The following is a 21601-nucleotide window of genomic DNA, read 5'->3' on the forward strand; positions in this document are numbered from 1 at the left end:
CTATTTTTTGATCTCTACATCTTTAGTATGTCAAATTAAAAATGGCAAGATTGACAAATTTGTAGTGTCAGACCACGCCCCAGTATGTTTGGCACTGTAATTTTTTGACACTCCTAGGGCCCCCGGTCTTTGGCGCTTTAATATTTCTCTTCTCAGTTAGGAGAAGTTTAAAACTCAGGTGTTAGCTGAACTAACAAAGTATTTTAATATTAATGAGGGTATGGCAGGTTCATGTGTCATCGAGTGGGAGGCCAGTAAAGCTTTTATAAGGGGCTGAATTATTGCTTATGCTTCTTACCAAAAACGCTTTTAAAAACTCAACAGACATTTTTAAATAAGAAGCTGAAATCTCTTATAACTCAGTTTGCCAATTCCCCACTGCACAGCTTTATCAAGAGCTGCAGAACACTAAGCATGAGCTGAATAATATTATTTCACAGCAGGTAGAATTTGCTCTGACTTGTTTACAACAGAAATATTGGGAAAATGGTGAACGTCCTAGTAAGATCCTTGCACATTGTCTTAAACAGCATCAACATCAAAATGTCATTTCAGCTATTAAAGATGAGAGTGGCAAAGTATATACTTCTCCTGTAGACATTAACTCACAGTTTTATTGTCATCTTTACAGTACTGGTAGCAAGATATCAGAGGAAGATATAGATGCTTTTTTCCCCCTCAGATTAATCTTCCATGTTTAGATTCTTCACAACAACAGCTCCTTTTAGCTCCTCTGTGTTTAGAGGAAATTATGAACACAATTATGAAAATGAACTCTGAGAAATCACCTGGTCCAAATGGATTCCCAATTGGATGGTATAAAACATTCTCCAATTTTTTTAGCTTCAAAGTTGTACTGCCTCTATAACCATATTTTTGAGGTGGGGTCCCTTTCTTCATCATTAAATGATGCTTATATTACCACGATTCCTAAGCCTGGTGAGGATCATACCTATTGTGCTATCGACCTATATTATTAATTAATGTAGATATCAAAATATTAACGGCAATCTTGGCTGATAGATTGCAACAAGTTATGGCCACATTGGTTAGACCGGACCAGGGGGGTGATAATCTTAGATTCGTTTTTGATCTAATTCTTTATATCTGAAAGAACTGACGAGGTAGCCATAATTTCCTTGGATGCAGAAGGTCTTTAACAAAATTAATTGGAAATTTATTTTTTACCACATTGACTAATTTAGGTTTCTCTATAGAATATTTGAAATGGGTTAAAATTTTAGCTCCAAGAGCAAGAGTAATGACTAACAGTTTATTTTCAGCTTTTTTTTTTTTTACTTGGGCAGGGCTCTAGACAAGGTTGTCCACTTTCCCCACTGATATTCAACTTATGCTTGGAACCCCTGGTTTGTGCTATTAGACAAAATAGTAGTATTCATGGATTTGTCCATTTTGGCTTAGAATTTAAAATTAGCCTTTATGCTGATGAACTTTTGTTGTTTATTTTGAAACTCCAGTTGTCGGTTACAGCTTTGATGAAATTGATTAATACTTTTGGTGAATTATCTTGCTATTCAATTCATTGGTCAAAGTCAGAAATAATGCCGATTGGATATAGGGTATACTCTAGTGTATTAGCCAACTGGCAATTTCGACGGTGCCCAGAGTCTATCATTGTTTGGGAATAATTATCCCTAGAGATATATCTCAAATGATTTGGTTAAATTTAAATAAGTCAATTAATGATATTTCATGAGATATAGATAGATGGGCATCTTTTAAGTTGAGTTTATGGGGTAAGGTTAATACACTTAAGATAAATACTATACCTCAAATTATTTAAGTTATATGTGGGACCCCCATACTTATACCTGGTAAATAATTTGTCTAATCAATGGACTGCCGTTTTGGCATCTGTATCGGATATCTCTATGGATCTTCAGTTACACCTTATTCAGCAAAAACTTTTGTTTCAGGTCTATTGGACACCACAATGTCTCTTTAATAAAGGTTGTCAAATTTGGCTAATTGTTGGAGGTATACTGCAGTTAACGCTTCTCTTATTCACATGTTTTGGAAATGCCCAATAGTTGCCTCCTTTTGGGATTGTCATCGTGTCGTGTCCAGACCAAACTCCGCTCAGCCAAAATGTAGCTACCACCACACCACCGAGCTGCAGTTCGATCAGGTGGTAGAAGGATTAGCCGGCACAATGCACCGTTACCAAGGTATGCCTGATTGTACAACAATCTTCGAGGAGGCTCCTTCCGTGTACCTCTCCTTTTGGGATGAACTTATTATACGTATAAATTTTGTATTGGAAAGCTCTTTAACATTTACTGATGTAAATGTTCTCTTAAATTACTTACCTGCTTTTTGGAATGTAATGCAAGGTCAGCGTAAATGGCTCTGTTGCGCTGTTTTAATTGCTAAAAGATGGATACTATGATGCTGGAAGGATAAAAGCTCACTGCCTATAATGCAATGGACTGAAGACTTAACAATACTAGCAACATTCGAAAGAGTGGTATATAGGCGTAACTTGAAGATGGACTTATATTTGGATATCTGATCTGCTTTTACTGAAGTTTATGTGTAACCTATTCTTTTTCTCTCCCGAGAATACTCTAATATTTGAAACTGAGAATTTTAGAATATGTTGTTATATTTTTAATTTTTGGTTTTGTTATTTTGTTTGTTTGTTTTGTTTTGTTAACATTCACAATAAAAATTGATTTTAAAAAGTTTGACTTCTTGCTTTTCTTTGAAAGTCTGTTTCATTTTATTGCCTTCCCTGTTTTCCCCAGTGTGTCTAAACCCCATTACCAAATAAACTGTCTTTATATACATTGGCAGTTGGCTTCATTGGTTTAAAAGGAGGTATTTCTCTGGAATTTCTAACTACAATCTTCCCAGTCTGCTAGACTGCATGAATTTTAAGCTACCCCTTGTGCTCTACAAGTATTTCACAAGGTTCCATAAATTCTGTACATTTAAAGCTACTTTCTTTATACTGTTCCTTCTAGAGCTGGGCTGGAGGGAGGAACCCTTGCTCCCACTTTCCCAGAAAATTGCCAGACAAGCAGTTCGTGGCAGCCTATCATGTTTCTGTTCTTGGGAAGCCCTTTCAAAAAGTGGAGTTTAGCAACAGGGAAAGACTCTCCACTCATTAATAGTACTTATTTCCAAGCAAGTGTGTGCATAGGGTTGCATCCTAACTGCCTTCCATAGATATCTGATGGACAGGTAAGTTCAACCATGAAAAATATTCCCAGCCTATCTTCCAACATGGATTTATGTGTCATATGGTTGCTTGAGATAGCAAGCGATTTGCCTCAAAGGAATTATTTTACTTGTCTGAGTGGCTAACTGCAAAGGCTGATGGTAAGCTAAAATGATGACCTGAAGGTGTATGTACTCCCAAATGTGCCCATACAGGATAACTTAATTAGTCTGGGTGTATGTAATTGGGTACAAATATTTTTTTTAATAAGCAATATTCCAGAGCCTCAGCCCACACTCTTTTATTGGACAATCTATAACCATATTCCATCAGCATCCAGTTTCTCCATTTAATTAGAAGTCAATTACATTCTGTGCAACACGTACCGTGGAAGGGAAGTTCACATATCCCCCTGATGACAGATTCAGATTGTAGTGTCGCCTTTGAAATGCATTCAGGAATCCTTTAATCTCTCTTTCTCAATGGGGCATTATTTAATAGGCGAAGTACCATGGCACTACCAACCTCCATCCACCCCATGCCTTACTTAGTAAATACTTTGAATGACTCATCCAGTTTAATATTAAATTAAAATACAAGTGCAGCTGATAGCATGCTGGGTGCACCTTTTAAAGCTCCTGTTTCTTCTAAGATTATGTTAAAAGAATTCCACTTCTATGGCTTCAGCATTAAGTGCTCTGTTTCACTGGCATTCTAACTACATTTCTCCTCCCAATTTTGCAGGAAATGAAAAGGACGTACTCTCTTGTACTGAAGGGACAGGGTACTATGAAGAATGCTACATTCCTGAAAAGGCCATCCCAGCCAACTGCTTGGGACAGTGGAAGTGAAGTGTAAGCCAAGCGAGCCAAGGCCGCTCACTGCTGAGTCCTATAGTTTTGTTTCAATGTTACAAGATACAACGTGCTTTTTATCATGCACAGAGTTCCTTTTATGAGCACTGCAGGCAGTATTTTGTAAAACATAGGCATTTGAAGAGACACATTAGTATGACCAAAAGACATTCTAACTTGGAAAGATGAATAGTTCTATGCGTAGAACTAAAATATAGAAAAGCAGTAAAGGGCCACAAGCCACCACAATGGAAAGGCATGTGGCAGTAAAAGTCTGCATAATGTAAAGTTCCCAACAGCAAAGCTCAGAGACCAGAGAGTTGGATGGAAACACAATATCACTGAACTCCCTTTATAGCACTGAACATTGGAAAGAAGGAAACAAGACTTGACAGTCCTGAGCAAATAGAGATCAGCAACGTTTCTGGTTCTTAGAAATTGAGCCTGGGTTGACTTGCAGGCAAAAATGTCTCCTATGGAGGAGAACAGACCTCCATTATGACATCTAGTACTGCATCACAGTCATTATATTGTATTTCCCCCCCCCAAAGATCCTGTGTTCGTGGTTTCAGCTTATGTGATTTTTATCATGAATAAAGAACCTTATATCCTGTGATATTTGGAAATTGTAAAAGCCTTGTTTGTAGACATTCATTACAATTTTCATCTCTATATTCCACAGAGCAGGGACTGAAAATGGAAGTAAGATTTCAGTTTCATAGAACTAATGTGAAAATTTAAAACAAAAAGAATGACAAAATATAATGTTTAGAAACCTTGGTTGTTTTCCTTGAGGTAGTTTCCCAAAGAGGTTGTGCAGTGTATACCTGATTCATTATTGTTTTTAATGCTGAAGGCCAGACTTTGTGACATTAAAGATGTAGTTAAACGTGAAGTTTAATGTCTCATGTATATTTTTTCACTGTAAACAGCTGCCACTGCCCCTCCCCAGAAGGGGTGGGAGTGGGGAGGAGGTTGATCAAGACTGCTGTGTGAAGGGAGGGAAGTTAACCCTTTCCTCCTACACCATAGTCCTGATGAAAATTGCTGCTATTTACATTGGGAGAGAAGCTCCTGTGACAGTATTTGACAACAGACTGGTATATGCAGAAAGTATACAGTAAACCAGGGGTGGGCAGAACATAGATCTCCAGATGTTTTGGACTTTATCTCCCAGAAGTTCCTACCAGCATGGCCAATGGCCAGGAATGTTGGGAGTTGGTCCAAAACATCTGGAGATCTACTTTCTGCCCACCCCTGCAGTACACTGATATGTGCAGAGAGATTAACATTTAAGTTAACTCTGCACTCATCCCCCATAGTGTTTTGCATCGGTTCAGCTGTTCCATCTTTCCATTCTTGGTTTCTTTTCCTCTGTTTTGCACCAGGTGATGGCTCCATTAGACAATTCTGGTCCAAGTGGAGGGTTCATGGCTAGAATTCAGGTTCCAGTAAGTAGAGACAAGGGTCAGCCAGGCAGTGGCAAGTTCCAGTAAGGTAGGGCAGGAGTGAGTTTTGAATATTGCTTCAGCACCAGGTAATGTCAGACTGGACTGAGCCTTAAAAAGAGCTGGATAGATAGCTCCCCACCCCACCCCTGTGCGAGAAGGCTCTGTAGTTAAAGCAGGGGTGGGCAACCTGTGGTCCTCCAGATGTTGTTGGACTGCGATTCCTTTGGCTATGCTGGCTACGGCTGATGGAAGCTGCAGTCCAACAACATCTGGAGGGTCAGAAGTTGCTCAGTGTAGTGAAACTCCTCCTCTCTTCTCCCAGCCTACAGTCCCTCAAGAGGGGGTTCGCTTTTACTTCAGCCTGGGCAGATTGCCCCCCCCTCAGGCATCTGCCTTTAACAACCTTTAAGGTACTCTTATATTTCTTTAAGAGTAGTGGAGAGTGTGAGATGGGCCCTTTCAGTTTTTACCTTGGGTACGTATGAGTAGCATTTTAAAATTATAAAATATTTCTTTAATATTAAGTTCTTGTTCTTGGTGACATTATGATTTAACCTCCTAACCTAACCTAGCCTAAGGCCAGATGATGATGACAATCTCTCTCTGAACCACCTATATATTCAGCTGCCCCCTTTAACCGACACACCTTGACTCCAGCACCCCCCCTGCCCCCGCCATCCAACATTCTCACTGACCAATCACCCAGTACCAGGCACTCAACCAATCATATGGTCCCATACATTCTCTATCTCTCTCCAGGCAACCTCAAATGTATGGAGAACCTATTAAACCATAAACACAGAGTTTAAATAAATACAACCATGGGCGGTTTTGCCACACTCACCACTGAATTAAAGGGACCTTGCCTGTTTTAAGAGCAGTTAGCTCCTATGATGCCGGGAAGACTGTGCTGGGCCGGAGCTTCTGGCCTGGAGTCCTCAGAGTTGGAGGGCAGCAGTGCCACCTCCTCAGGCTAGAAAGGGGACTGGCAGCATGGGCTCATCCTGCACTGGTGCTTCTGGGACAGTGCAGATTGCTGAAACTGGCTCTGAGGGCAATTCCCTCTCACCCTCTCAGGGCATTTTTACATGAGGCTTTTATCCCGCACCTTTACCAGGGCTTCTGCTTCCAGATTCTTTGTGGGATTAAGCTTGGCTCCTTTGCTTGCGCTTTTTCCGGAGGGGTTCTTTCTCTCCCTTTCGATATATTTCATTATACAGCCACTAGATAATGCTGTGGTATAGCAGAATTGCTGTCAGGGTTGGATCTGAGCCCATAGAGTCCAAAAGCAGCTCTGATTCTGAGGAAGAGATACAATCTGTGGGAAAGGAAACTGCTCATTTTTCAGAGGCGCAGCTGGAGGGAGAGCCCCCCCTCCGCTCACATTCCTGGGAGCGACAGTGACCCTGGCATGGAGAGGGAGGGACAACCTGAGCTTCTAGACATGAAGCGCAGGCGCAGAGACAAGCAAGAGGTTGCAGGCGCTGAGGGGAGGCGCTCAGCCCGACGAGCGAGACAACAGCTGTGCCCTGAGGCCCCACGGGATAGGAGGGGACTCTCCCCTCCTACTCCTTAAGTTCAGAGAGTTGCCATGCTTTTCCCCAAATGGAGACCAACTGATGTCCTAATGCTTAGATTCCCCTGGTAGGCTGCTCCTTTGTATTTCCACTTAGTCTCAGGCAATTAGCATCTGTAAGCTTCATTAGGTCGAATGGAAATAAAGCCTTGGAAAGGAGCCCTTTTGTCTGCATGTTGATTCTGGCTACTGGAGGATTTCAGAAGGCAGCAGGGGCATTCCTGACAATTGCACAATTACACAAGGCTCTCATTCTGCCATTTCTAAATAAAACCACACTTTCCTTGTTATGGAAAAAACCCGCAATCATGGTTGCAAAGCATGGGAGGGTCCCTGGAGGATGACAACGTCATGTAAAAGACCCACAAACTACCATGAGTGAGCAAGGACAAGCACGCAATAAAAGCTTCATGCAGAAAGGTTCACACTCTTTCTCCAAATCCACAGCCTTGCCCCCTGAGGTCATGACATTCTCCTGCCTTTGTTGAGGCTGCCTGGCATAAACAGGTAACACTATAAAGTCGTATGTATAACGTCCAACAGCTCTTGGTCAGAAGCTTACCTGTGGCCCAGTGATGGCTTGTGGCTCCTTCTTCTCTGCCTTTGGACAGTCAAAAGACTAGTGATGGCTGAACAGATCCACTTGCAGTTCAGAACTGTGAGTTATTTTTATTCTGAGTTTTTGAATCACACTCAGCTTTTTTTAATAGCACATGTGCATTTCAAAGGGCACAGTAGGAACATGGCATGCCCCAGGCCTTGCCTACACACCATGATATATTCCTTTTCTTCCCCCACCCCTTAAAGTAAGCAACATCTGCATATGTGCCAACAAAGCAGGTACTATCCAACTTTGCCTGATTAGTTATGCCAGCCCTGCAGACCTTGCAGGTCCAAAAATAATCTATAATAAATCTTATTTTAAATTACAAACATATTTAAAAAATTCAGAGTCTGCTCTCTCTCTCTCTCTCTCTTATATATGTGTAGAACATAGTAACATAAAACTACTATTTTGGTGGCATTGCTAGAAAAGATCTCTACTCCTCCTGGGAGGGCAGTGAGTAAGGAGCACACAGCCAGGCTACCAAATTGCCAGCGGTCAGAGAAGGGAGATTCCATGAAAGGTGATGGCAACAGCCACAACAACGTAACAAACGATGTGCTAGGGGATATCTTTATGTCAGAGGGATCGAAGCAGCCCCCAAATATTCATACTGCACTATTTTATGGAAACCGCATTGTGATCCTTTTGGATTTAAAGGTGGGATATCTAGCAAACCAGCCAACTACCTGCCAGGAGTCTAATCCACAGTGGATTTTGACCTGATGACTGGATAGAGGCTTATGTACCACCTATATACCACCACTTGTCACTGTCCAAGAAAAAGAGTATGTGAATGCAGGCAGACCAGCATTCTTACAGCAATTGTCCAGACCAGGTGAAGTGATAATCCCTAAACCTGGCTGCTCTAACAACTTCCAGGTTAGGCTTGCTTGCTGCTTTGTCTGAGCAACTAAAAGAGACACTTTTTCGGGTTAAAAAACTGGCTCTGCTGGGCCTGACAGTTCCAGGCAATTCTGTTGTCCAGTTGATGGAGAGGTGACCACTGCGTATTTTCCTCTGATTTCTGCATTCTCCCCTCCACCCCCAAAACACACACAGTCGTCCAATTCTCTGTGTGATCTTTTTGAAGATTAAAAGGCCATGAAAGTGGCAGATAAGCAACAAAAAACAACCCCCCCCCAGTGAATGTAAGAAGAAAACACATTTTTTTTGGCACAAGATAACCCATTGCTGTGTGAACAGGTTCACTTGTAACTCAACAGTGATCTCAAAAGCAGATACTTAAATACAAAGGTGGTAGAAGCCCTGGAATCCAGCCCAGGACTGCAATGTTAAGCTGTTAGGTATCCATTGATTTCAGCCAGCCTAGCCTATAGCACAAACATCTGAATTTGGCTGATGCTCTTCAGACATGCTCTTGAAAACTAAGTGTGCAATATCAAAACCATTGAACAAATTTACATGCCACAGCCCCTCTTAGCTGCAAAAATATTTCTTCTTCCTCCCTGGTAACTTAGCAACTGTTATAGTACAAGATTACTTCCCCTGGTTGTTGTGAGTGTCTATTTTGGTTAAGTATCACATTTGTTTAGCTTACTGTTGCTTTTGTTTTGTCTAAATCATGCTTAGGATTTTTGAAAACACTATTGTCAGTGTAACTTTGTGGGATGTGACTGCTTTGGTCTTTGGGCCTGGGTCTTCTGCTATTAGAACCCGTTGTTGAGTATCTGAAATTGCAGAACACTGTTTATTTGCACCACTTCTGATCTCATGCACTGAAGTCCACAAGTTGTGTTGTGCATGCAGGCTGGAGGGTTTGGAGCAAATGAAAAATGAAGCCCGCCAAGCGGATGTACATCAAGATAAATATCTGCTTTAACAGTTGCAAAAATGAAGGTTTTTAAAACAAGAAATTAATGTTTATTAGATGTGAGGCTAAACAATTGTTCATCTTCACTTTAAGGACCATCGTTCTTTGAAAGAGAGTTTCCTGGGGGATTTAATTTTTTATAAAATATAAGTTTATTTCAAAATGAAAAGAAAATACTAACATTTTTCGAGGTAAGAAATACTACAGACCCCTCCACCCCTGCTGCAAATAATGAAAGAGAAATTGAGACATGCAGCACAATCTTACATATGTCTACTCAGAAATAAGTTCTACTGAGTTCAATGTGACTTACACCCAAGTAAGTGTGCCTAAGTTTGCAGCCTAAGGATGCTTCCGGACCAGGGGGTAGGGGCTCCTAGTGCTACCAGCCAAAAGGCATTATGGAGCTATTCTGTGTTTTCTTCCTTAATGGATTTTCTGTGGTAAGAAAAAAGATGGAAGAAGCAGCGGGGAAACATGGGAGAGTTACAAGCAGGAGACAGTGACATTTGGACCCCCCCCCCAAAAAAATTCTGTGAATGAGGCGGGATGATTGTGCAATAAAAAAGCTCACTGAGTTACTTTTTTCTATCTGATCTTCTGAAGTAAGTGTGCGTAGCATTTCATCCTTCATTTTGACTGATCCTTCCCTTACGGAAAATCCTAAGCAGCTATGTTCCTTCTTGCAAGTTACAGCAAAATCAAAGCCTTACATTTCTTTATCTTATTGTATCCAAAAATATTTATTTCTCCATTATGTTCCTTTTTGTGTGTGTGATGGGATTGAGAGAATGGCAGTTCTTTGTTCAACTCACATCCCTAATTCTATAGCTTGGTCTGAACAGTGGGTATGTTAAGGGAAGCCCGAACCGCACAGATTGTGTTCACTTTCTGGTAAAGGTAAGCAATATTTTCCCCCAATTTGCTGTTTTATTAACCTGGATACTTTATGTCCCCTTCATGGATCACTGCCTTGTTGTGGCGAAGGGGCTTGCGTAACTCAGTGAAGCCATAAGCTATGCCGTGCAGGGCCACCCAAGACGGACAGGTCATGGTGGAGAGTTCTGACAAAATGTGGTCCACTGGGGAAGGAAATGGCAAGCCACTCCAGTATTCTTGCCAAGAAAACCCCATGGAACGCATCACAAGGCTAAAAGAGATGACGCCGGAAGATGAGCCCCTCAGGTCGGAAGGTGTCCAATATGCTACTGGGGAAGAGCAGAGGGTATTTCCAAGTAGCGCCAGAAAGAGTGAAGCGGCTGGGCCAAAACTGAAAGGACACTTAGCTGTGGATGTGTCTGGTGGTGAAAAGAAAGTCCGATGCTGTAAAGAACAATATTGTTTAGGAACCTGGAATGTAAGATCAATGAATCAAGGTAAGCTGGAGGTGGTCAAACATGAGATAGCAAGATTGAACATCGACATCTTGGGAATCAGCGAACTAAAATGGACAAGCATGGGCAAATTTAATTCAGGTGACCATCATATCTACTACTGTGGGCAAGAATCCCTTAGAAGAAATGGAGTAGCACTCATAGTCAACAAAAGGGTGGGAAAAGCAGTACTGGGGTACAATCTCAAAAATGACAGAATAATCTCAGTACAAATCCAAGGCAAACCATTCAACAACACAGTAATTCAAGTCTATGCCCCAACCACTGAGGCCGAAGAAGCTGAGGATGATCAGTTCTATGAAGACCTACAATGCCTTCTAGAACTAACACCAAAAAAAGATGTCCTCTTCATCATAGGGGATTGGAATGCTAAAGTAGGAAGTCAAGAAATCACCGGGATAACAGGCAGGCATGGCCTTGGTGTACAAAATGAAGCAGGACAAAGGCTAATAGAGTTTTGCCAAGAGAACACACTGATCATAGCAAACACTCTTTTCCAACAGCACAAGAGGCGACTCTACACATGGACATCACCAGATAGTCAATATCGAAATCAGATTGATTATGTCCTTTGCAGCCAAAGATGGACAAGCTCTATACAGTCAGTAAAAACAAGAACTGCAGCTGACTGTGGCTCAGATCATGAGCTGCTTCTTGCAAAATTTCAGCTTAAATTGAGGAACATAGGGAAAACCACTAAACCATTCAGGTATGACCTCAATCATATCCCTTATAAATATACAGTGGAGATGAGGAATAGATTTCAGGGATTAGACCTGACAGACAGAGTGCCTGAGGAACTATGGATGGAGGTCCGTCACATTGTTCAGGAGGCAGCAACTCAATCTATCCCAAAGAAAAAGAAATGCAAGAAAGCAAAGTGGCTGTCTGATGAAGCTTTACAAGTAGCTGAGGAAAGAAGGGTAGCGAAAAGCAAGGGAGAAAGGGGAGGATATATCCAACTGAATGCAGAGTTCCAGAGAATAGCAAGGAGAGACAAGAAGGCCTTCTTAAATGAACAATGCAAAGAAATCGAGGAAAACAATAGAATGGGAAAGACTAGAGATCTCTTCAAGAAAATCAGAGATCTCAAGGGAACGTTTTGTGCAAAGACGGGCATGATAAAGGACAAAAAAGGCGGGGACCTAACAGAAGTAGATGAGATTAAGAAGAGGTGGAAAGAATCCACAGAAGAACTACACAGGAAAGATCTGAATGTCCCTGATAGCCATGATAGTGCGTTCACTGAACTTGAGCCGGACATCCTAGAGGGTGAAGTCAAGTGGGCCTTAGGAAGCATTACTAACAACAAAGCTAGAGGAGATGACAGTATTCCAGCTGAGCTATTTAAGATCCTAAAAGATGATGCTGTTAAAGTGCTGCACTCAATATGCCAACAAATTTCAAACACTCAACAGTGGCCACAAGACTGGAAGAGGTCAGTTTACATTCCAATTCCAAAGAAGGGCAATGCCAAAGAGTGTTCAAACTACTGTACAATTGCGCTCATTTCACATGCCAGCAAGGTTATGCTCAAAATCCTACAAGCTAGGCTTCAGCAGTATGTGAACCGAGAACTACCGGAAGTACAAGCTGGGTTTCGAAGAGACAGAGGAACTAGAGATCAAATCTCCAACATTCGCTGGATCATGGAGAAAGTAAGAGAATTCCAGAAAAGCGTCTATTTCTGCTTCATTGACTATGCTAAAGCCTTTGATTGTGTGGATCACAACAAACTGTGGCAAATTCTTAAAGAGATGGGAGTACCAGACCACTTTACCTGTCTCCTGAGAAACCTGTACGAGGGTCAAGAAGCAACAGTAAGAACCAGACATGGAACAACCGAGTGGTTCAAAATTGGGAAAGGAGTACGACAAGGCTGTATATTGTCGCCCTGCTTATTTAACTTATATGCAGAGTACATCATGAGAAACGCCGGGTTGGATGAATCACAGGTCAGAATTAAGATTGCCGGGAGAATTATCGACAACCTCAGATAAGCAGACGATACCACCCTATTGGCAGAAAGTGAAGAGGATCTAAAGAGCCTCTTGTTGAGGATGAAAGAGGAGAGTGCAAAAGCTGGTTTGAAACTCAACATTAAAAAAACTAAGATCATGACATCTGGCCCCATCACTTCCTGGCATATAGAAGGGGAAGAAATGGAAGCAGTGACAGATTTTATTTTCTTGGGCTCCAAGATCACCGCAGACGGTGACTGTAGCCATGGAATTAAAAGACGCTTGCTCCTTGGGAGGAAAGCTATGGCACACCTAGACAGCATAGTAAGAAGCAGAGACATCACCTTGCTGACAAAGGTCCGTCTAATCAAAGCTATGGTTTTTCCAGTAGTAATGTATGGCTGTGAGAGCTGGACGATAAGAAAGGCTGAGCGCCGAAGAATTGATGTCTTCGAACTGTGGTGCTGGAGAAGACTCTTACAAGTCCCCTGGACTGCAAGGAGGTCAAATCAGTCAATCCTAAAGAAAATCAACGCTGAGTGCTCATTGCAAGGACAGATACTGAAGCTGAAGCTCAAATATTGTGGCCACCTAATGCAAAGAGAAAACTCTCTGGAAAAGACCCTGATGCTGGGAAAGACTGAAGGCAAAAGGAGAAGGGGATGGCAGAGGATGAGATGGCTAGATAGCATCACCGATGCAATGAATATGAACTTGAACACACTCTGGGAGAGAGCGGAGGACAGGAAGGCCTGGCGTGCTATGGTCCATGGGGTCACGAAGAGTCGGACACGACTTAACGACTGAACAACAACAACAAATACTTTATGTAACTCCAAAACAGGCTTGGATTTCCACTGGTGAGTAGGAAACATGACCATTTTACCTATACTAGGACCACTAATGTATTTTCGCAGACCAGGTTGTATTTTGCACTTAGTGAACTGGTTGTGTGAGGAATCCATCTGTTGCTCAGATGACAGCCAGACATCCCATGGCTCAGTTCACTGTTTGTGACAGCACACACATCCCCAGTCACCGATTCAGTTGGAGTCAAATGCAAGCAAAATGTAACACAAAGAAGGTAATCAGCCTACCACACAGGCAAAATGGTTGCGTGAATGGGCTTCGAGGCCCATAAAATCATAGGGGGCTAGATGAGAAGGAACTCTCATTGGGGATTCTCTGGGGCATGCCAACGGCCACTCGGTCGAGACCCTGGTGGGTGGCTGGAATGCCGCAATCACTGGGGCATTAGATCGGGTGGCTCCGAAACGCCCTCTCCCCCTGAACAGGGCTCGGACTGCACCATGGTTCAATCCGCAGTTACGAGCTCTGAAACAGGAGGTGAGACGGCTAGAGCGCCGGTGGCGGAAGTCTCGCTCCAAAGACGATCAGACACGGGCTAGAGCTGTATCTTCAGCCTATCACGTGGCGGTGAAGGCAGCAAAAAAGGAATATTATGCTGCCTCCATCGCGTCTGCAGAGTGCTGTCCCAGGAGGCTGTTCCAAGTGGTCCGGAGCCTGGTCGGTCCTGTGGCTCCGGAACCACTGGAGCATTCTAAGGCCTCCTGTGAGGCTTTGGCAAGGCACTTTGCAGATAAAATTGATCAGATTAGGTGTGTTACTCTGCACACTGTGGATACAGTTAGTGAGCAAGAGGCGGCCTGTGGCAAACCGGTTTTGTGGGATCGGTTCCAGCTTCTTCCTCCTGATGAAGTGGACAAGGTGCTTTCATCTGTAAGGCCGACCACCTGCTTACTTGATCCTTGCCCATCTTGGCTCATTATGAGCTGCAGAGAGAGACTGGGTGAAGGGATCAGGGCGGTGGTGAACGCCTCCCTTGAAGAGGGAGTGATGCCATCAGCCCTCAAGGAGGCAGTGATAAGACCGCTCTTAAAGAAGCCCTCCTTGGATCCTCAAGTTCTGAACAACTTTCGCCCAGTCTCAAATCTGCCATTTTTGGGCAAGGTGATTGAGCGGGTGGTGGCGGTGCAGTTGAAGGCACACTTGGAAGAAACTGATTATCTAGACCCATTTCAGTTGGGCTTCAGGCCTGGGCATGGGACAGAAACGGCCTTGGTCGCCTTGGTGGATGATATGAGGAGGGCTCTGGATAGGGGTGAATGCTCCTTCCTTGTTCTCCTCGACCTCTCAGCGGCTTTTGATACCGTTGACCACGGTATCCTCCTGGACCGCCTGGAGGGGTTGGGCATTGGAGACACTGTATTGCGGTGGTTCCGGTCCTTCCTCTCCGGCAGGTACCAGAGGGTAGCACTGGGAGAGGAGGTTTCGGACCCGTGGCCACTTACTTGTGGGGTGCCACAGGGTTCCATCCTCTCCCCGATGCTATTTAACATCTATGTGAAGCCACTGGGGGCTATCATCAGGAGGTTTGGGGTGCAGTGTCATCAATATGCGGATGACACGCAGCTCTACCTCTCATTCAAATCTTCACCAAGGTTGGCCGTAGAATCCCTGTCCAAATGTCTGGAGACGGTGAGTGGCTGGATGGGGAGGAATAAGCTGAAGCTCAACCCTGACAAGACCGAGGTACTTTTGGTGGGAGACAAGAGGAGGCTGGAGGATGTTGACCTGGTGTTGAATGGGGTACGGCTACCCTTGAAAGACCAGGTCCGCAGCCTGGGGGTCATTTTGGACTCCCAGCTGTCCATGGAGGCTCAGGTGTCAGCTGTGAGCCGGACAGCGCTGTATCAACTCCATCTGATACGGCGGCTGCGCCCCTTCCTTCCCGACCATCTGCTCCCATCGGTAGTACATGCCCTGGTCTCCTCTCGTTTAGACTACTGTAATGCGCTCTACGTGGGGTTACCCTTGAAGACGGTTCAGAAGCTGCAGCTGGTACAGAACGCGGCGGCTCGCCTGATTAAAGGCAGCCGCTGGCGAGATCACATCACTCCAGTGCTGAAGGAGTTGCACTGCTTACCAGTTGTTTTCCGGGCCAAATTCAAGGTGTTGGTTTTGACCTTTAAAACCCTATATGGTTCCGGCCCAGCCTATCTTAAGGAGCGCCTCCAGCAACACCAGACAGGCCACTTAACAAGATCAGCCTCAGATGGCCTTCTCTCTGTCCCATCAGCCAGGACAGCTAGACTGGTGGGGACGAGGGAGAGGGCCTTCTCTGTGGTGGCCCCCACTCTGTGGAACTCCCTCCCTAGGGAACTCCGTCATGCCCCCTCTTTAATGAGCTTCCGTCGTGCATTAAAAATGTGGTTGTTCAGGCAGGCATTTGGGGTGGGTTAGGGTATTTTTTTTAAAAAAAATTATGATAAAATTTTATTGTTTAAAATTGTTTTATGGGGGTTGTACATTGCCCAGAGTGGCTGGGTGACCAGTCAGATGGGTGATTAATAAATTTAATAAATAAATAAATAAATAAATAAACTGAGCTGACTACTCCATGGCATAGTAGCTAAAAGCAGCCTCCCACATTACATGTCTAAAGATAACAAGTCTTCATCTATGCCAGCATCCTTTTTCTAACAGCAGCCAGCCACATGCTTCTGAGAACATAGGAAGCTGCCTTATACTAAGTCAGACCCTGGGTCCATCTAGCCCAGTACTGTCAACACTGACCATCAGCGGCTCTCCAGGGTTTCAGGCAGGATTCTTTTCTAGACCTACCTGGGGATGCTGGGGATTGGACCTGGGGCCTTCTGCATAAAATGCATATGCTGTACCACTGAGCTACAGTCCTACAGCCAGCTAGCAGGCTGTAGAGGCAACAGCCCTCTTTCATTGTTCATTCCCATTGCCTGTTATTCACAGATATATTACCTCTGAACATGGAGGTTTCATTTAGTATTATGGCTAAAAGCTGTTAATAGATTTCGACATAGCTGTTGATATACATGTATCTGTTGAAATGCATGAAGGGAAGCCATAATAATGCATACCTTCACAATATCATAATATCTTCCCTCTCTTATGTCTATTTGTGTTGGCACCCTGAGGAAGGCTTCTGAAGATGTTCTTAAGGTTTAGGCAGATATATGGGAGGAAACAAGCCTTTACTCAGGCCACCTGTGTCTCCAGTGACAATGCTGAATCCATGATTATCCCCCCCAAACTATGAACCTAATCCTTTAGGGGGAGTGCAACCCCGTCCAGAGCAGGTTGAACACGTCTCAGCTGAGCAGATGAACCACCCACTAATACTACCTCCATCTTGCCTGAACCGAGTCTCAGTTTATTGGTCCTCATCCAGTCCATTACTGCACCCAGGCACTGACTCCAAAAACCCACTGCCTCACCTAGATTTGATGAAAAGGAGAGATAGAGCTAGGTGTCATCCACATATTTGTGACACCTCAGTCCACATCTCTGGATAATTTCCCCTAGCAATTTCATGTAGATGTTGAACAGCATGGAGGATAAAATAGATCCCTGTGGAACCCCATGGCATAACTGCTCAGAGACAGAACAATAATTCTCCAGCACCAGCTTCTGGAATTGGCCATTCAAATAGAAATGGAACACCTGCAATGCAGTACCTCCAACACCATCCCAGACAACCTATCCAACCTATTCCCTCCTTCAGCAAAGGTCATCCCACAGGGGCAACGAAAGCAGTTTCTGTTCCAAAACCAGGCCTGAAGCCCAACTGAAATGGATCTAGATAATCAGTTTAACAGTATATGGAGTTGACCAGTAGCCACCTATTCGAGCACATTGCCCAGGAAAGGGATGTTGGCAACTGGCCTATAGTTATTCACATCTTCTGGGTCCAGGTTAGGCCTCTTCAGGAGTGACCTAATTACTGCCTCCTTTAAAGAGCCTGAACCTATCCCCTCTCTCAATTACTACTCCCTGGATCCAGACAGACATCCCCTCCCTCCTAGATGTAACAAGCCATGAAGGGCAAGGGTCAAGCACACAAGTGGCCAACCAGACTTGGTCCAGCTTCTTGTCCACATCCTCAGGCTTCAACAACTGAATCTAATAAAACCAGAATAGTTGGTGGTCTGGACACCGCTACTAATGGGACTGCATGAACTGTAGTATCCAAGTCATGACAGATGTGAGCAACTTTATCTTCAAAGTGTGGCACAAACTTATCATAGTGTGCTACCGAGGGTTCCGCCATCTCTTTCCCTGGCCCAGATTGCAACAGCCTATAAACCAATAGGAAAAACTCCACTGGACAACACTGAGAAGAAGCAATGGCAGTGGAAAAGAACTCCCTCCTTCACCATCACAGAGTAAGCCTCGATAATATGCTCTAAGCTGTGTTCAGATAAATTCAGCATGAATCTTCCTCCACCTGCATTCTAGCCATCTTCCCTCTTGCTTCACTGCCTTCAGTTCAGATGTATTTGTGATGAAATAAAAATTGTTGTTTTCCTTCTTAATCTATGTCAGCAACTAATTTCCCCAGTCTGGTCTAGGACAGAGCATAATCTACCATGTGTACACCATTACTCTGTAAAAGATCCTAGTAGTCTGGTGTAGTAGTCACATACATGTGTATAGAAGGGAGTTCATGTACACATGTGAACAAAGACACAGGGAGCAATTGTGGTAGCAGGTGCTCCTAAGAAGAGTTGGGCTAGGAAAATATCAAGTTATTTGCTTAGCAGACTGTTGTTCTATGAAACTTTAAGAGGCTCATGAAGAGGTTTCATGAAACTCCAGAAACAGTGTATTAGGACCTGCCCCTTCTTAACTTTGCTAGCAGTTACAGAGATGACCCACAGACTGTATTAAGCGATCAGGGTCTTTTTGTATAATATGTGGAACCACATCATAGACTGATGTTTGTGATTGTGAAACATGTTTTAGAAATGGAGTCTGGTAGTACTGCAGTGAAGCAGAAGCTAATAACACATAGATAATTTTAACAGGAACAAGGAAGCCCCACGCATTTTTATTGTCCTGCTCTCTCTCTCTCCATCCCTGAATTACTTACAGAGAGAATCTTGTGGGGAATAAAACACTCCTGTAAGGAAAAGTAAGATCCTGAGAATGCAAGTTCACATTATGGTACATGCCCAGGAAAGTAAAGAATTTTGCAATATTTCATCTCAGAATGATGCTGCTTAGTATTGTTTTAGCCCAGTAATTAGATGTTCCAGCTACTGCATCATCATTTGATGTAATTACTGTAAACCACACTGGAACTTTGCAATCAACTGATCTGGTTTTTCAAACAAACAAAAACCCTAATTTGCAAAACAAAATTGACATGGGGAAAAAAATCCACAAATAGATGGTAATACTACAGTTATAAGATTGAAACCTTCTCCATCATAAGCACTATGGGAACTTAACTCCCAGACTAGAATATGCGAGTGTGCATTTTGCAAGCATTTACGGTGTTGCTAGGCTCATAAAGGGGTCTTTATAAAGGAATACCAGCACTGATGAACTACAGTACAGGAACTGCTTCACACAACTGGCTCTCTCCACTGTGCTCACGAGCATGGGGCGCTAATGACGATCTCTGTTGGGGGGGGGATTTCCAGCTTCCCAGCTACCAGTTTAACCACATGGGAACATGTGGTTGGGGGAAACATTTCTGAGATTTCTAGAGTTGCCCCCTCTCTCAAAGGAGAACACTGTACAGAGCACACTTACATATGTTAATGTAAAACAAAAGTTGGGAAGGATTCTTTGTTTGGAAATGACAATGCTAATTTTAAAATGAAACAATCATGTATTGTTTCATTTACATTCAGATGTTGGTTAACTGACAGTTGTAATAGCTGTCCCTGATTTCCCCTCACCCCTTATGCAAGCAAAAACTGCCCAGAGTCTCCAATGTAGTGATCTGAGAAGAAACAATCCCTTGCAGGTCCTGTAGCTGAGTCTCATCCTTGCACTGTTAAGCACATCTATTTAGCCCCTCTTTCCCATCTGTCGTGGTGCCACTTATTTGAAGGAAAGATATGAAGTAATAGCATAAGAACAATACTTCTGAACCTGTACAGAGTAAATTTAGCCCCCCTGGTGAGTAATTACAGCTGAATTAAGGAACAAGATGTCCTCTCAGGGTCTACGTAAGGGTGTCTGTGCATTAATTTTTTAATTTCTAAAAATTAACATACTGCCCTCGCCTCTTTTTACATCATTCTGAGAACACAGTTCAATGTGCTTAAAAAATAAAATAAAGCTTATGGCGGCACTGCCTTAGCAGTGCTAAGCTTTATGATGGTACTGTGTACCTGACCATGCCTGTTCACTTTCACCATTCTTCTAGTGCCTGGCATGCCAGCTCCTATGTATTACAAATATTTCTGCTGTAACAATGCAGCAGAGCTCAGATCTGCCTGAACATCTTCAAACAACACCTGTGCTTATCAGGTTTTTCTTGTGGCAGCTCTGGTGCACCTGGAAATGTGCTTCATGCCAGCATGCTTTTGCCCTCATTTTGGCGCAATCTTTTTCTTAGGATCAAGCTGTTTATGTTCTTTAATCACACAACCAAATCTGTGAGTTAGGTCATTGCTGACACTGTGTAAACCGGATTTGTTCATAGGGATCCCTATCTCTTGCCATACCGGGATTATTTGAAATGACACACACCACTGTAAGTCCCATTGAATGAGTCTCAATGGGACTGGCTTGTTCTGAGTAAACCTATTTAGGATTCCACTGATATTTCTTTTTTTGAGATTCCAGGCTCAATCCCTGGCACCCCCAGATAAAGAGGATCTCAGGGAGGGGCAAGACCTGTGCCTGAGACCCTGGATAGCTGCTGCCAGTCAGGATAGACTGTACGGGGTTGGATGGACCAAAGGTCAGGCTCAGCATGAGGCAGGTTCATATGTTCCTTGTTAAAATAGGCTCCCATGGAGGAAGGGCTGGAGTATTAGATACATATTCATTCCATTAAGGTAGGGATAAGGAAATGTTTTCCTATGAACAGCCCTTGTCCTATGGGAAAAGTCAGTCAGGGGCTGTGGTTGGTGGTGTGCAGAGTCAGAGCCAAAAATGGCTGGAGTTTGCAGGATTGCAAAGCTCTTTCTTTCCCCCATGTTTCTTTACCTCTTGCACTCTCACACACATGCACACACACACCAGAAGAGGAAAAAAATTCCAGAGGGGTTGTCCATAGGGCAAGAGTGGGCCCACAGTGTCTGGATAGCAGGATGATGCTCAGAGCCACATGAAATTAGGCTGAGGGCTGCATGCAACCATCAGGCTGCAGGTTCCTCACCCCAGGAGTAGGCCATATCTGGGTAGGAGCAGTGATGTGGTTCACATGTAACGAGAAGCCACCATGGGTGACTTTCCCTGTGGGGTCTCTTGGCATGGCGGCCACCACCATTTTGAATATTCGGGGTGTGGCAGGGGCACACTAGTTTATTGTTATGTGCAAACCTGGCAAGGGTGGTTGTTGGGGTGGTTGACAAGCCACCCAGAACCCAGAGCTGTTTTAGGGTTGCGAGTGGCTTGTCAACCATGCAAACAACCTACCCTCACCAAGTTTGCACATAATGAGAAGTTATGGCATGCCCCCACCATGCCCTGAATGTTCAAAATGGCACCAGCTGCTGCGACAAGAAACCCGCACAGGGAAATTCACCCATCGTGGCTTCTCATTTTGTGAGAACTGGGCTAGTAGCTGTGTTGCAGGTCCATTTAGCAGATGCATTGGGCTGTGGGTATAGCTGCCCCTTTTATGTTCCATTTACTGTGGCACACATCTTACTCAGTGACTGCAATAATTATGTACCAGGGCTCTAGAATCTCCTCCTTTCCCATCAATTTTTTTTATATT

This window comes from Heloderma suspectum, chromosome 2 (genome assembly GCF_057233095.1).
Source record: "Heloderma suspectum isolate Gila_16-S chromosome 2, 16-S_ref, whole genome shotgun sequence".
Lineage (NCBI taxonomy): Eukaryota > Metazoa > Chordata > Lepidosauria > Squamata > Helodermatidae > Heloderma > Heloderma suspectum.